This window comes from Grammomys surdaster, unplaced genomic scaffold, assembly GCF_004785775.1.
Source record: "Grammomys surdaster isolate TR1022 unplaced genomic scaffold, NIH_TR_1.0 125984, whole genome shotgun sequence".
Taxonomy (NCBI): Eukaryota; Metazoa; Chordata; class Mammalia; order Rodentia; family Muridae; genus Grammomys; species Grammomys surdaster.
The window spans coordinates 2,281,058-2,295,667 of NW_021620800.1; positions in this window are offsets into that span (position 1 = coordinate 2,281,058).

Consider the following 14,610-nt stretch of genomic DNA (forward strand, 5'->3'; position numbering starts at 1 on the left):
CACACACACACACGTACACACACACGTACACGTATATTTTATGATAAGTAAATGTTTAAAGCAAAGCATTAAGCATTAAACCTTTTTCTTCCCCTCTTTTCCACTACTTTAAAGCACATGGACTTTGACCAGGAACTGATAAGACCCAAATGTGAAAGCCTCGGCTCAGGTGGCCCCTGACCCTCGGAGACGGTCTACTTCAGGCAGTTATGGATAGATAACATTACAGACACTGGTAATTAAAACAACACTAATTTCGTCTCCGTGGCCGTGCTCTGTGGTGAGGGACCATCCATCACGGCCTGTACGCATCACACGAGAAGGCAGTTGTCTGGGATTATTGTGCCTGGTCTGTGGTTTTTATAGACCCTCGCCCCCGCTCCACCCCGTGTACCTGGATGGGAAGACACTACTATGTTGCTGCTTTGATTGATAAGGCATTTATTTCGAATATTTAGTCAAAACATATCGAAGTGTTTCCAGCACATACAGTCATAGGACGGAGAAGAAAACCTTGCCGATTTCTTCCCTTTTAGACAAACAATAACAACCCAAAAAAGGACATTCTGGTTGTGGCTGGAAAAAGAAAGGGGGAAAGTCAAGCATGGAAATACTCGCCCTCACTGAAAAACAGAGCCACTGAATAGAAAGTGCAGTATTAAAACAGGCAGTCTCCTTAAGACGTCTCCTTTAAGACGGCACGTATGTCGTGCAGCGTCTCCTTTAAGACGGCACGTATGTTGGACTGTGCAAGGAGCTGGTTCTTTTGCGTGCATCCATTTGTTCGATTTATGGACATTTGATTTCACTCCTCCTTTTATTGTAAGACCTGCAGTTACCTTAAGAGTGATAGCAAGTCAGTTGGCTTTGTGTTTGGTTAATGAAAACAGAAAACGCAGAGAGCTGGTCCGTAGGCCCTTGCAGGAAATTAGGGGCAGGCAAGATGCAAGCTACCTGGCTCAGTTCTGTTGTAATAAAGTAAAAGGAAATTGTAATGGTGCGTTTCAAGGGATCTTTAACAACTGACACAAACAAGAAAAGAAGCAGACAGGACCATTTAACTTCAAACTCTGCTGAGGAGCGCCAAACTGTGGGCTGCCTACAGCAAGCCCCTTGCTGCTGTGTGGCCGTCCTTATTTCCCTGAGACCCTCCAGGCACCCCGAGCTGCATTTTTTTTTTATCAAGTGTCTAAAAGGTAGGAGCTGGCGAATCCTTTTCTCCGCTCACTGGCGATCACAGCTCTTTCTCCCCTCTCTCGGCAGACAGGCGTGGAGTCTCAAGTATTAACTGGAATCGCCCCTAATTGCTCTCTCAGGGAAAGTACGGTGTACGCAGGTATGACACAGATGTAGCTTCGACTATATGCAGGCAAGAGCGCTACATCAAAGCTATTTGCAAAGTGACATACCTGGTTATTAAAAAGTACATTTTTATTATAGTCCCTGGAATTTGCATTCGTCCACAAGCCAAATGTATGTTTTCTTCCTTCCTTCCTTTCTCTCTTTTTTTCTTTCTTTCTTTCTTTCTTTTTTTGTAATGCAGCCGTGGACTGTTAAGATAACAGACCATTCCTGACATCCGCAAAGAAATCACACCTAAATATTTTCCCAGCCAGTTTAATAATTCCGAGTGTATCCGTCGCTACAAGTAGCCCCAGTCGTTTCTATAAGTTAATATTAGCTCATCTCTTCTGCTGGATGCCGTGAGGAAGAAAAAAGACCCGGACAATGTGAGTTTATCTGGATCAGGCTATGATTATGCTTCTTATTCTACTGAAACAAATGGGAAAGGAAAACTTGCCGACTTTCGGCAGACTACAAAGGTTAACTCTATTCTCCTTGAAGAAGCGGATACTAAGTGCTGTCTGTCCATACATTTTAAAGATTTAGAAGCACCTGTTAGCACTCTTAGGTGAGGGAAAGCAGGAACATCCGTCTGAGGTGTGTGTGCAGAGGATCTATCTGGGTTCCTTCTATCTCTGCTACTGCTGAATCCTAGTATTAATCAGTTTAAGAAGCAAGATTATTTTTCAATGGGATCGAAAAGAAAAAAAAAATCAAAGCTTTCCTTGATGTCATCTTCCCTGGGTCCTTTAAGCAAAGTGGCAGAGTGTCATGGAGCTGTGATTACTGAGTTTTAATGGCAGGAACAAAAATGACACCATCTCAGGGACAGCCAGATATACGCGCCCCTCCCGATACCAGCACAGCTCCTGGTCCCACCCTAGGATTCTGAAGCTAGTGGAAAGTAAATCAGGGGGACTCGACAGGAACCGGAAAATCCAGCTGCGAAGTTGAGAGCCCCCCCCTCCACCCACTTCTCCCGACCCTCAAATTGTTCTGGACTGCGCAGACGGACAGGGGAAGAAGGGCCGAGAAAGTTCGAAGTCTGACAACCTCGAAAGCAATCAAGAGTGTACCCCTGCCCCGGGGATTCAAGGCACCGGCTCCCGTTGCATCTTTTCAACTTTCTATAACTCATCTGCATGAATTTACTTTTTTGCCTTAAGAGGTTGTTGTAATGCGTGTTAAAACACACAGAGTGATTTTATCTCCATAGCATCACTAAAGAAATATTATATTAGTATAAAGTTAGGGGGGAGATTGGAGGAAAAAGAAAGAAAAAGGAGAAAGCTCTGCAGCGGGGCTGGCGGCAAAGCACTGCTCAAAAGCGCCACCCAAAGGCGGGAATATGTAAATGCAAGCCAGGAATCACGGGTGGTTTGCTTGCCTTCTTTTTTCTTTTCTTTCTTCTTTTTTTTTTCTTTTTCAATTTCAGAATGTAAAAAATGACAGCGCCACGCAACTTGACGGAAGCTTTTGATTGAATTGACTGATTGCCCCAGCTGCACCTGCGGAAAATTGATGACAATGCTGTCTAAACCATTCATTAAGGTTTGGAACTTCGTGCAGATGAATGCGGGATTCATATATTTGCTAGACATGTGTTGGGGATAATATGACGAAGCATTGTTTTCAAATGAACATTTCTTTGACCTAATTTTATCGAAATCATGCAACGGAATGAAAGCATGCATGTTCATACCTGAACTCAAAGCAGCTGCAACTGGGCGCTCTCTCTCTCTCTCTCTCTCTTATTTTTGTCTTTTCAAAACATTTAAGTGTAATCTTTTCTTTGAAATATCTCTACTGCTCTGCCTTGAAATATTTGTTATGAAAATGCTTTTATTCTATTTTATTTTAGCCATTCAAAGTGTTACTCTCCATCAAATGAAGGAGACGTATTTGAGGTTTTTTGCCAAGCCCCAAATTTGCTAAATTGTATACAAGCAGAAAATAGATTTTTTTAAAAAGAGAGAAAAGAAAACTAATAATAACATCCTCCTCTTAGACACCTTGGGAGGAATCATTTCAGCACCAACTGGCCGTGCCTTCCCTTCTTGGAGAATTAGACTGCCTGCAGGCTTTGAAGGAAAATGAAATCCTTTTAAAATATTGACTGTTCTGGCCAAAACGGTGCGAAGGGTATCTATACACCTTTTATGTAAGATCCCTGACTCACTCTTGATTTTAATGTATCAAAGCACCATCAATATTGAATGAACCTTTCGCTGCATGTCCAGAATAAAGTGTGTGTGTGGGGGGGGGGGAATCTGTGGAGAAAGGTGGCTGAGAAGGGGGAAAAAATGCAGCTTTTTATACCTGGCTTGGCTTGCTACAACTGGGAAGACGACACTGTGTTTGACAGCGTCTATCTTCCAAGCAGCTAGCCTGCTGGAGGTGTGAATTGTCAAGGAGGAGGGTTTTTCCCCCCCAAGAACCGGATCCTTAAGAACCAAAAATGCTGTACAAATACTTCTCCAACAAGGGCTCTATGCCTAGAACTTGTCTCCCCCACCCAAAAAAAAAAACTTCAAAATGAATATTTATTAACTTAAGAACCTGGCTCAGGTCTGTCCACAGATACCGATCTGCCAAAGCGCTTCTAGCTCTCTTCCCTGGCATTTAAGAAAAAAAAAATCTATTTTTATCCATCCTCATGCGTTTAGGTTTTCTACCAGGAAGGTAATTTCTGATGAGGCATCTTGGATTTTTTCCCCCTCATTTTATTCCTAAGGAAACCCTGCCAATTCTTAAGGCAATCGCATTCACCCCAAACCTGGATGGAGAGAAACTGCAGGTGTGAGCACAAGAATAACAAACCTGGCTCTCTTGCTGCTCTCTCGGTTATGGGCAGCAGGAAAATACACTCGAGACAGATCCGAACAAGGCCCTTTAAGGACATTGAGGGCAGCCTTGCAGACAGAAGATGACCAAGTAAACATGCGAATCCTTCGGGCAGACCTATGTGGGGCCTTTTCTTTGTCTGCTAGTGAGAATGGGTGTTTGGAGCTCAGAGCGGTAAGCGAACATTCTAGCATTTCTGAAAATGGTCTAACTCTATGACATGTCTTGAAAAAGCTCCAAGTCCCCACTCACCCCTAGCCTTTTAGAATATAGTGTTTGCTTTAAAATTGGGGCAATGTGTTAGGAAAAAAGGCCTCAGATTGAGCTGTGGTCATCATTATTGTTTGTCTATTATAGTGTGCATGGGACCCAGGAATTTGGGAGTGCTGGATAAGCACTCTCTCCCTGGGCTAGTGTGCAGCCCTAAAGCAAGTTCCTGGTTTGTTTTAGATGGCTCGTAAAAGCACTGATGTCAAATAACCACTGATACACTGACGAGTAGCCTCTCCCTTAGAGATGCTAGAACTTTGTCAGAGTACCTATGTAAGCCAGTGTGGGGGAGGCGGTTGGGGTAAGATGTAAATACAAATACATTTCTGTTAATATGGGGCAATAAAATCCAGGAGCCCTAGATGATGACACTGGCTGCAGAGTAAGTTGTAGCTTAAGTATCGGACCTTGGGGGAGTTGGGGAACAAATGTTCATACAGGAAGCAGAAGACAGACAAAGCAGAGATATGTGTAGAGCCGGCTTCCAATGGCATGCCTGTCTATCTTGTGTCTGGTTCTTTCTGCTCTAGTCTCATTTCCTAGCTGCTCTCATGGGATTCAGGAGAACACAGGGAAGGTGGGTCAAGTGTACCCCACCTCCAGCCAGCCCACAATGTGCACACCAGTCTGGCCCGCGGAATTATCCTGCACACCGTCGTTTCCTTTTTCGGATTCTAGATCTCAGCTCTGTACGTGGGGTACTGTTAAAGACTCTAGGCTTCTTCCACCCAAAGCTTCTCATTCAGAGAATCTTTTCATCCCCTGGTCCTGCTCATCCCCCATGGGTCATCAAAGCTGACCTCCAAACCTTCTCCTTCTGTGGTCTGAATGAAGAGGCTTTTGTGGATTCTGCTCTAGGACAGCCTTTGTCCCCACCAATGCTCTCAATGCCCAACAAGTATTTATTTCCCCTTGAGTACAATGAACAAAGACTGGATAACTCAGTAGTATGGATCCCAGTAGCACCCAGACCAGCTTGGATTGGAAGCCACTAACATGCCAGCAAATGCTTCTGAGCTGTGGGCTTCATAACAGTCCCTTTGAGTCCAGGGCACTGTACGATTCAGCCCCTGGCTAAGAACCCAAGTTCAGGTTCCTTGTGCTCAGGTAGGGCTGCTACCTTGTGGGTGCAGGAAGAGCAGTGTATGCATCCCATCTCAGGTTTATCATGCACAGGGCTGACTTAGCCACAGAGGAGGAAATAGCTGAGAAGTGGCCAGGTCAAGGCTAGAATCTGGGCTTCCTGGATCTGCTGTCTCCTCCTCCAACTTCAGCTGTTTCTCTAGACACCAAGTAGATATGGTGACATTTTGACAGCCATGATGCTAACAGCCACCCCCACCCCCACCCCACATGTATGAGAAAGACACAGACCAGTTTGCCATAACTATGTCAGAGCATTTGGTCTATACCAGTGACTGGGTATAGACCAGAAGTACAAAGAGGAAAATTATACTACCCCAAAGAAAGGAGGGACAGCAAACAGGACATTTGAGATGGATGCCAGTGTTGGGATAGCCTTACACAGAACCAACTATACCTTTAGACTCTTTAACAGATGGCCTGGGGCAGTAAGTACCCTGCTATTTTCTGTTCAAATGAATACACACATAACGAACATGCTCGCAAATACAGATGTACCCCACACACACACATACACACACACACACCACTATTTGGAGAGAAAGCAAAGAGAAAATAAACTATGGGCTGGCCGTGGAGTGCTCACCTAGCATGTACAGGGCAGTCACTTCAATCCTCAGCACCACTTAGACCAGGTGAAGTGGTACGTACCTGTAATCCCAGCACTCGGGAGGTAGAGGCTGAAGGATCAAAAGTTCAAGTTCATTGGCTGCTCAGCTATCTTCGAGCACCTAGGAACATGCTTCCAGCTGTGGATCTAACTTTCTATGCCAGTTGCCATTTTGCTGTGGACTGAGGAGGAACTGTACATAGTAAATTCCCCCTCACACACGAACCACTGAGGTCACAGTTTCCTGTGCTTGGGGATAACTTCTAGAAAGCTGGGGAGATACTGTTCTTAGGAGCCTACTGATCTCCTAGCTCGAAGAACAAAGCCCCATGGGAAATACAAAAGCTCCCACCTCCAAGCCACCTGGCTAGCATTTCATGCCCCAGTTGTAACTTGTAACTAAAATCCAAATCCTGTGGTAGTGACAGGCGTCTTGGCTGATCAAAGCCAGTAGATAACCACTCCAGGAAATGGAGCAAATATCAGTGTTCTGTCAACACCAACACTTCAGGAGGTGTGTGGTCAGATTTCTCCCAGGGCCAGGCTGATAGTCCAAGTCTGAGACACAAGGGTGCCCTGTATCATCCACAAAGGTTTCTTCTGCCTGGGCTGAGAACCCAATATTCTTGAGACTTGCAGTCATCCAAGTCAGAAATTCAGATAATGACAAGAACACTCAGAATATTAAACACAGGGGACACCTTCATACTGTTTTTAAGTAATCTGAGAACTAAGTAAATCACATATCATATATAAAAAGAGTACTATAGATCTGGAAACATAGCTCTGTGGCAGAGCACTGGCCTAGAATGTACAAGGCCTGAGTCCCATCCCCAGATACTAACATAAAGAACATACATTTATACATTTAAGTGCCTATGCTAACGTATGTTTTGTATGGGTAAATCATCCCCCTCAGGCACCCATTTTGTTCCTCATATAAGCCCTTTACCATATAAAACTTTTTTTTTTTTGTTTCTCTCCTTTATTCTAAGGAAGGTGGCACCTCACCTAACAAACAGAGGTGTCAAGACAAAGCAAAGATCAGTGGTGTGGTTGGATGGTTTTTCCAGTGATGCTTGTGTATGACTCGAGGACCTGCTCTAGAGGCCCAGGCTTGACCAGCACACAGTGGATGTAGCCCTCGGAGCAGGTGACTGGGGCCTTGCTTCTAGGCAGAATCCCCAGGTATCAGTGTGTTCCCCAGGGAAGGTTGACTGGCCCAGCTCTATATGACTTCCCACAAGCTCTTGGGACACAGGGTTTATGAGAGGTCCCCCTTGATGGGGCAGTGGTGCTTACTCATGGTTACTACGGGAAGAGGAGGTTAGCCTGAAGCTGCAGTGTGTGGTTATCTGGGGCTCTGATTGTAGTTTCTGTCATCAACTGCTTTCACCAGACCAGCCTTTCCTTAGGTCCACTTATAAAGACACAATTGTACTACAGTGTACATGAATCTTTTTATATATAATATGTGAATTTTATATACCAGCTAGAAATACATATGCAATTTATGCATATAGATATAAACTCAGAATAATTGTATCCTTTGGTAGTATATGATTGTGTGTGTATATATATATATATATATATATATATACATATATATATATATAATTTAATAACCACAAATAAATTTTTTTAAATGTCTGTCTAAGTCCAAATGTCTTCATTATGTACTTATATACACCATGTAGTATATATCAAACAGACACAGTTATGAATATATTTAAATATGTGTGCTTAAATATATATTGTTCTTTCCTACATTATGCATTTATTTATATCTATATGTGGATATTAAATAGACATAAATATAGATTTTTTAATATGCATAATTATGCATATTTTACATATCATATATTTGCATAGAGACATTAAACAGATATAGGTATACTTAAGCATGCTTGTTATCCTTTTATATGTTATATGAATATACATGGAAATATTGACCTATAGATATATATTAATATATAAAGAAATATTAAACATATTATTAATATAAACAGTAAATAAATATACATATTTAAAATATTTAAATATGTATATTAAATATGGGCATTTTTCTTTTATATATCATACAGTCATATTTATAGATGGCTATTAAAGATATATAAATATGTATAAACATGTTTATTTAAGTATGTATTTTTTATGTTATAAACTCACATATATAGAGAGATTATATAGTTATAAATATATTTAAGTATGTATGCTATCCTTTTTGTATATTTTATATTTGTGAGTATTCGTTCCTGGCTATTAAAGATAAATAAATATATGTATCATAATTAAATATATATTTAAGTATATATTGTTTTATCTGTTACATATTTATTTATGTTCAACATAGATATATATTAAGTAAATATAACTATGTTAAGTACATATTGAAATGTACTTATGTGCATAGGTTAGTCTTTTTATATTGTGTATTTGTATATATTTACACATAAATATTAACTAGGTATAAAGAGACTTGAGTGCATGTATTTATATTTCGTACAGTATGTATATTTTTTGGTTCTTTTCTATTTCCTCCTGACATCTGCAGGCTGAGCTTGATGCAACAGTTAAAATATCACATTTCTCCAAATGGCCTTTCATTTATTGAAATGAGATCACTGAGACCCAGCGGGAATCGATTTGCCCTGGAGCCCCCCATTCAGTGCCCTCTTGTTTCAATAAGGAAGGCCGGGGGCTGCAGACATCCCCCTCAGGGCTGCAGACATCCCCCTCAGGGGCCTCCAGGAAAACCCTTCACAAAAGCAGGAACCCACACAGTACCACGTCTTTCTTTCTCGGTCTTCCTCTGTTTGTGTGTACATCCACCAGGGCACGCAGCTCGCGTCTGCAGGCCCTGTTTAAGGATGCAGAAGTCCACCCCGTGTCATTAAAACAAATGAGTAGACCCCTCTGGTCATCGAGGTGAACACGTTTTGTCGGGGTTTTCTTTTTCAACTTGTCATCGCTATATATAAGTGTAACGTATAAGCAATAACCGTAGAAAGATACTGTACCCTTGTGTGTGGATAATTAAAATAGGAACATCTCCGGACTAAATTAAAATGTGTAAAAACCAAATCCTTATAGCAGCCATGAAATTACAGACACTACAAGTGAATCACCAGCCCGGGGACCGGGTGTTTCTCTCATTACTTCGTGAACCTCTTCCATGATCACAGTTTTCCATTTTCACAAATCTGCGAGGTCCCTTTTATGTCACCAAATATTTCAGCTCTCTTCTACTGCCCTCCTTGTTCAGGAGCTGGTTGGTAACAGCATGCAAGCAGGCTCCAGTCACTAAGCGAAACAACCATTTTGGTGCTTTTCAATAGCACTGACCACTAGAAATTATGGTCTGAAAGTCTGAATGGGTTGTATGTATGTATGTATGTATGTATACATTTGTGTGTGTGTGTGTGTGTGCGTGTGTGTGTAAAAATTCCTGCTGTAAGGCAGTATATTCTATAAGTGACAGGAAGCTGGAGCCATGAAATGTCAACAATATGGTCACCTAAACAGGACCTGCACAATGACAGCAACACCCACTGACAGACCAACATAGATGGCAGAGACCCCAACAGGCCCACCTCTAAATAAAGAATCATAGGCAATTAATGGCTGCCGTGAGACAAATGCTCTTCTCCAGAGAAGAGACTCATAGGCCATTCCAAGCAGTCAGTCCTAAACATATATACAGGTGAGCAACATTAAATAAACTCAGCACATCAAACACCACACACACACACACACACACACACAGAGAGAGAGAGAGAGAGAGAGAGAGAGAGAGAGAGAGAGAGAGAGAATAATTAAAGAATCAGAGACCATGAATTTGAGAATGAGTTGGGAAGAAGAGAAGGATGAAAAGAAATTATATAGGCACAATACTCATATGTAGAATTATCAAAAAAAAATTTAAAGGGAAAGATATATGTTTCCACTTTCATAAAGTCTCAACCCACAGGTTATAATCTGTGAATTCAGGAGGCTCGAATACCTGAGGACCCGCTCCCAGAATTTTGCCATCACCCGTGACCCGCGCAATCTGTGTGATTCCCCTCCGAGGACAGCTCCGACATGCCCTTCTCTCCCCTGTACTCTGAACGTAAGAGGTGTTATTACCCATAACTTTTTATTTAAAGGAATTGTGCAGCTGGGAAAATGAATGAATTTAATTATCAATGCAGTGTGAAAAAAATCATTAGAGCAGGGTCCTGGAACGCCACATATTAAAAATAAACAAAGGCTATTAAAAAAAAAATCAGCTCCCAAAAAGGGTGTCAGTTTTTCTTCAGTTCTTAAAATGTAAATACCAAAAAGAAAGCCGTATGTAAACACCCACAGTTACAGAGGGAATTTCTCTTAAAGAAAATGTTAAATGATTCGCTGGATCATTTAACTTTAAATCTATACTTTATGTGGCAGTATGGGAAGGTCATTTGATCGCCATGCATCGAAAAATGAGGATTCTATAATGTGGTCTCTAAGTTTCACCTTCAGAAGACAAAATTTTCATTATAAAAATTTTATGTAATGGGAAGCATGTGAAACTCCTTCCCTGATTGCTCAAGACGACAGTGACCATGATCTAAGAGACGGCTTTGTTGTTGACTTTCAAAACAGAGTGGGAATCTGGTTTTTTTTTGGGGGGGGAGGGGTGCTGAAAATGGGAATCCTAAACGCTGTATGACTAGTCCTGAGACTGTTTAACTAAAGATCAGAACTGGGTGGAAGACTGGAGACACATGGTGAGCCAAGGTGGCATTACCAGCCCTTCCTGGGCCAGGGGAGATGACATAAGCTTATGGTTCCAGCACTTGGGATGGCGAAGCAGGAGGATGCTGAACTTGAGAGGAGGCCTGGGCTATGCAGAAGGCTGATCGGAAACGAATAAATAAATAGGGAGGGACAAAGGAGAAATAGGAGGCTCCGTGTTGGTATCAGAAGTGAGATGCGTGTTTTCTGGGCTACATGGGAATATTGAATTCATTATCTGAGGTTTAGAAACATCTGGTTGAGGCCAAATCAGACTGGTAGCCGGGACTACTTGCAAGCTCCAGTGCGGAGGGATCCAGGCAATATGGATAGGGCTAGCTGTCTGACACCAAGAGAACCCACGGGTAGCAGGACAGTGTGGCTCAGTAAGGATCTGACCTCGCAAAAATCAGGACCAGGAGGTAACTCTGAAAGGAACCAGCTCTTGGAAGATGGAGTCAGTCATTCTGGGATGGGATGAGCAGAGTGTATTCTTTCCCCGGTGGCTCATGGAAGCTCGCTTTGTGTCTGCGGCCCCAAGAGTGGGGTATGCTGAAGTGACACAAGCTTTTTAGTGAGCACTCCAAGATGCTCACTGTCCCACTCAAAGATTTCTCTCTGTTTTGTGAAGAATCTTGTCCACAGCCAGAGGGAGATCAGACCAGGAGATGTGGGACTTCCTCGGCGATATTCCGTCCCAAGCCTACCCAGACCCCTATAACCCAGAGCTGTTAGCAGCTAGAAAGCTGATGTGTAGGCTAAGCCCCATGTCAGAAAATAGTCCCCAGCTGGTGTCACACAGCTGTGCTTGCTTTAGCCAAAAGCTTTGGCTTATATTTCATTCACATCTCTTCTCTCCTTGGCATCCCCCTGGTAGTGAGGGCTCCAAGAGAGAATCGTGGGACTTAGCCGGTCTTCCCAGCTCCCTTGTGCTTGGGTTCCTTCATGAACCAATCTCTAGTGGGTAACATCAGAGTCACCTTGGTCTCCCCATCTGTGGATATTTGGAAGGCACATCTGACAGCGGGGGGGGGGGGGGGGGGCTGGCTCCCACAGATACATGCTAACTAGCCCTTTGAATATAACATCCATTGACTTTCTCCCCTGGGGTGGGGATGAACGCCATGCTGCTTGCCACTTTAAGAAGACTATGGACCTCCCCCAAGTCCAGAACTCTTTCCCCAAGCTGAAAGGCATCCCAGAAGAAGACAGCACTACTGGAGTTTCCAGAAAGTCCGTTCCCACAATGCCCAGCTCCCAGCACGACCTTCATCCCACATCCTGCTACCGTCTGCTTCCACTCCTCTACAATAAACAGTTCCCCAGTCGTTCTCCTGGGGAGTCCCCATGGGTCCTGCTCCTCTCAAGGTCATGCCTCAGTGACTGAAGAGAATGAGGAAAATGGGGTAAGAGAAGCTAAGATCCCAGTGGCTTCAGGTGACAATGCCCCAGTTGAAAGGTGAGCAGGTGTGAAGTAATCGGCAGAAAGGGGTCACCTGTCCCCCACAGGCAGAATAAGTAGGTCTAAGCTATTGTTTCAAAATATGCATTCTCTGCATTTAAAACATATATATATGTATACATATATATATATATATGGAGGAAGAGTCGGGGGTGGGGGTTGCTCTAGCTAGATAAATTCAGAGTGATCTGAATAGATTACCACAGTTAAGTTTAGTACATAAAGAATCCAGGATGGCTCTGCTGTGCATTTCAATGAAGCCCATTTCAGTGAGGACTCTGGTTGGGCTGTTGCAGCTCCATCAGAGTGATGGCTGCCCTAATAAGTAGGAAGGAGGTATCCATGGCTCCCTACCCAGGAATTGTCCTCATGGGATTGGGCCCAGCCTCCTCCGAGGTGAGGAAAGGCAAACTCAAGAAGAGAGAGGCCCAGTGCTGGGATGTGAGGTTGAAGGCCTGCAAGGAAGGGTGGATGAGCTATGTAGGTCATCGCCAGGCTTGAGCTAGCTGAGGTGTCCCTCCTGGTGCAGCCAAGGCCTGTCCTCTGCACCTTCTAGGTTTTCCCTGAGAATCCAGGGTGAACACGGGACCTGAACAGCCAGTGGACAGCCTCTGACTTGTGTCCCCCACCTCTCTCCCTCTCTTCACCTCCTTAGATGAGCACTTACTCAGAAACAACAACAACAACAAAACCCAGCAATTCCAATTACAGGGATGCAGGGGCTCTGGTCATGCCTTCCAGGGCCGTTTAGGGGAAAGACTTCAAGGAGAGAAGGGAGGAATCATAAGAGAAGGAGAGAGAGAAGGAGAAAGGCAAGGAGAAGAGAGGAAATACAAATAAAACCCTGACTGGTGCCACCGGAATGGAGAGGTAAGGCATAGCTCCTCCTGCAGCATTTCTTGGGCCCAAGTGGTTGTATTTGCAAGAACTGGGAGGGAAAAGGCAAACACCCATCAGCCAACTGAATGTGTCCAAAGAGACATCTCCAGAGTCAGCACCCAGGTTGGGAGGACAGGAAGACAAAGGCTTATCTCAAAGGAAAACAAAAAAATGGTAACCCACTTTGGGAATGGTTCTAGAGAACCTGAGTGTGACTCAATAGACAGCTATTTGACACTCAGAGGCTTGGAGCATGGGGGAGCTATAGAGTGCCCAGTCAGTGCCAAGAGCAAAGGTCGTACCTGTCACCAGACAAAGGAGCCCAGAGCTCCTCCCAGGTGAGCACAGGAGGTAGTGTAGTCTGGCCAAGGAGACAGGGAACATATCCAGGCTCTTCATAAAGGGCACTGTAGAGAGCTGGGACCAGTCTCACAAAGAAAATAAAACAGCTAAACTCCTAGAATCAGTCTCCGTCTCTGCTCTCTGGATGGAGTTTGCTCCTGGACTTCTGTGAATAGTTAGCTGAAAAGCTGTCAGAGTGGACATCTGTTGTTTTTGCCTGCCCAGCCGCTTCACTCCTTTCGCTGGAAATAGCATCCTGATTTTCCTTCAAGAACTGCCCCTCCCCCACACAGCATTCATTTGGTCTCTAGGAGGAGCTGAACCCACCCACCCCCAGCTCCAAGGATAGGCAAGTGACCCGGTCCAGGACAACAACTAGGACATCACATCCCACACACTGGCTCAGGGGGTGGGGATAGGACCTAAATCAAGAACAGCCTCATTCAACCACAGGTCTTTGAATAAAAAGAGAAATCTTTTTCCCTCCTGGTGTTCCTGAGAAGAAACAAGAAAGTCTGGAGCTGCTGGCAGCCATCTTGCCATCACAATGAATGTGACCACACTGCCTGATAAAGGAGGCAGGGCTGAGGATGTGGAAGCTGAATCCTTCTTGACGGCACCCTGACCTCTAGATCCAGCCCTTCCTGAAGCTCTACTCAGCAAGATTTTCAGTTTCGGAAACCAATATTACCTGGTTTGACAAGCCCATCTGATTTGGCTTTCCACGTAAAAACCTTGACTAAGACAACGGTGCACTTGCACGCGGATGGACTGACAGACAATGGGTCCATTTGTGCTGTGCATTAAATGCATAAAGAATTCAATTATTTTCTTCTCATAGTGCTGGGGCCTGTGAGAAAAAGAAGCCCAAGATTAAAATGTCAGGAGGTCTGAGTGGTGAGAGCCTAGCTCTCTGCTTCCCAGGAAGCTGTTGCTATGACTTTGAGGTGGGAGA